Below are 3,186 nucleotides of genomic sequence, written 5' to 3' on the forward strand. Positions count from 1 at the left end.
TGTTATCAATGGATTGAGAAACTGAATGAAGGTCAAACACTGTTAAATTCAGTCTTCTCTTTTTTGATTGTTGTTGGGAGGTACATTGAGGTGTCTGAAATGTGTGTTTGGTCTCAGTGCTTTCTGTGATCTAAAGAAGTGTCTTAGTGGAATGTATGCTCATGCTCTCTGTATGCTCATGCTCCTGCATGGACAATAAGGAATATATTTTAGAGCTCTTGGTAAATAAAGTCACAGAACAAACATGCCTTTAAACACAAAACCCTTAAAACCCAAAGGTGTCTTGTACCATTTTAAGAATGAGAGATTGAAACAAGGATAAAAGATGAAATGAGTAATGTAAAATATTAATGATAATTGTTTCTCTGGCAAGTGTTACTTGGGGAGGAAAAACTTGACACAAGCCCATTCCTTACCACTTGGAGCGTTATAGGTCTTCCTGCTATTGCATAACCGTGGACTGAGATATGTCCTGGCTTGTTGCAGTTCTGCTGGCTACAGCTCTTCTCTCCTTAACCCTTTCCTGTTATTGGTGCCCTTCACTGCTCCCTGAGGTTCATGTCTGTAGCTCTGCAAGCCCTGCAGCTTTTATCAAAGGTCTGTTCCAGTCAAAATGAACTATCTTGCACAGTTTAAATAGTGACCAATACTCAGAGTCCTTTAGCGTGAAAGAAGTTTATGCACTATCAGCCACCTAAGTAAGGCTCACCTTAGTCCAAGTCCATGAACTTCAGCTGGACTTTTCCCTGAGCCTGTAGAGTGGAGCTCATAAAGTGTTGAGGCCTTTTTGGCATCAATGGTAAAGTATCTTCAGATTAAAATCAGTTAATAGTACTCAAGCAGAAACATTTCCCTCAAGTTGCAAGGGTTTGTTGCAAACATGAGTAATTTGTCCTTTCAGCAAGCAGGTATTAAGGAGCACTGACTGTGCTTTGTGTGCCAGTTTTGCATCTCAAGCTGTTATTCAAGGATTGTTCCCTGTATGGAGTAGCTGATGTTTTAACACAGATCTTAATACAAAGAGCTGAACTTGACTGGGAACCTCCTGGCATCCTCTTTTAATGTCAGGAAATTATCAGTTTAGTACTGATTTTGTTCAATACAAAAAGTTTGACAGAATATTTTATTGGTTGTGGACTGAATTTATATTTGCAGAAAGAGCACCCTAGTAGCCCGATTATTTGGGTACTCCTTTGGAAAGTGATATCTGTGATTCAAGCCAATTTCACAACAGCGTGTGACTTTTTCTGAAACAGCTACTCTGTTAAAGGCATAAAACCTACTGCAAGGAGTTTCTGGTTCTCTGTCCCCCACCCTTCACATTGCATTTACTTACTACGGAAAAGGAAGCAACTGATTTAATTGCAGACATATGTATGGCACTAAATTGAAGCATTGGGAGAATTAATCAAGGCAGGTGATTCAGAGATTGACACTGTTGGCTACAGGACTAGAAAGTGATACTCAGGAGCCAGGTGATGAGAGCCTCATGGCTGGAGGAAGAGGGGAATGTCTGTCAAAGGGGCTATATGAAGCAAGAGATTGCTGGATTAGGAGGCTGGAGTTCAGACTGCTCCTTGGAGGCCTGGGGCTGGGAACAGGGACGGGCTATAGGGGAGACTGGACAGGGAGACAGAAACCAGTGGCAGGACTGACAAGTTTGAGACTTCAGGTTGAAGAGGACAGAACAAGAGATTAAGCTTATGAAGATATGGGAAAAATATAGTCATATGCTACCTATGACTGCAGTCTCTGTTCTGCAAATCCCATCCACAGTACTGTCTTGGCCTTTAATCTTCATCAGTTTCTTGGGTCGCTGGCAGTCCTTCGTGCAATTACCCTGAAGTGGAGTGTGTTACCCAGTGCAGACTCTTCCAGAGATGTCTGGGCACACTGCGGCCTGGAGTGCGGACTGGGAGCAGAGATCCCTGAGTACGAGCTGATAATCAAGGCTGCTGACGCCACATATCCTCTGGCAGCTCTTAGCCAGATACACGGATCTGCGCAGGAAGCTGTGGCCTCCCAGCAGGGCTGGTCCAGCTGTGTACACACACTGCTCTTGCAGCCACCTAACGTCCAGGTGAGCAACTGGCTTGTGTACTACCTGTGCCTATTAAGTACTCAATGTGATCAAATGCTTGAGAAATGGATGCTACCGTTATAAATAAATTTACATAAGATCCAACAGCTCCTCATTTGCTGAAATAGATGCCAACGCAAGCACGTGATGCCACCGACTTGGAAAGTACATTCAGAAAGAAAGAATAAAGTTCTACAGGGCAGCCAAATGCAGCGGCCCTTCTGGGCACCTATACTGCCAATTTTCATTAGTCGTGGCTTATCTTCTTCCTTGAGTGCTTCCTTCCTCTCCCAGCACAGTATTACTTATTCCTTCCTTCTCCTCCTACCCATTTAACTGTTTATGCAAAATAGAGAGATTAAGAGGGAATGGTACATATTGCTGTTGTCATCACTTAGCAACAGAGCCAATCTCTGCCCTGTGGGGTGCCCATTTTTAAGGCCCTGTCCTTGTTTGGTTTATAGCTGTACTTGAAAAGAACTTGTCTCTGACCTTGGTCAAAATAAGCAGTTCTTGGTTTTGTGGTACACGAAAAACAGTTTGTATCTGACCTCTGGCCTCATGTTGTTAAAATTATATCATTCTGCATGAGGGCTAGGCAATTTGAACAGGAGGAACACGTAGGTAGAAGGAGAAGGCGATTTAATAATTTTCCTGTGGACTATGTTAGCAAAGGAGGTGTTTGAGATTCAAGGGGTGATATCCTAAATTCAGGCATGAAGAAGAAAAGATGAGAATCCAACAAGTTTGAGGAAGATGCCTTAGGAAAGCCAGGCTCTTTTGTACTCTCAAGCTGGTTTTGCTAAGTGCTTTGCTGCTACTTCAAGACTTTGCACGTTACAATTTTGCTGAGGCAAGTAAGTATGCTGTACCTCTTGAATCTGTTCTCTGGTGTGTGGACAGGTTTGTATACAGCACCAATATGCAAGGATCTATCAATAGCACACCTGCAAGTCACTATCTCACAGTGAAAGGCAGACAAAATTCAGTTTGCAGCAGTGATAAGCAAACTATGCCTAGATTAATCTGTAATCACAAAGCAATTCAGGAGTTATTTATTAGCAATGTGAATTTATGTGTGACAACAGACACATGAGGGCATTCCT

The sequence above is a fragment of the Mesitornis unicolor genome, unplaced genomic scaffold, assembly GCF_000695765.1.
Source record: "Mesitornis unicolor isolate BGI_N332 unplaced genomic scaffold, ASM69576v1 scaffold37145, whole genome shotgun sequence".
Taxonomy (NCBI): domain Eukaryota; kingdom Metazoa; phylum Chordata; class Aves; order Mesitornithiformes; family Mesitornithidae; genus Mesitornis; species Mesitornis unicolor.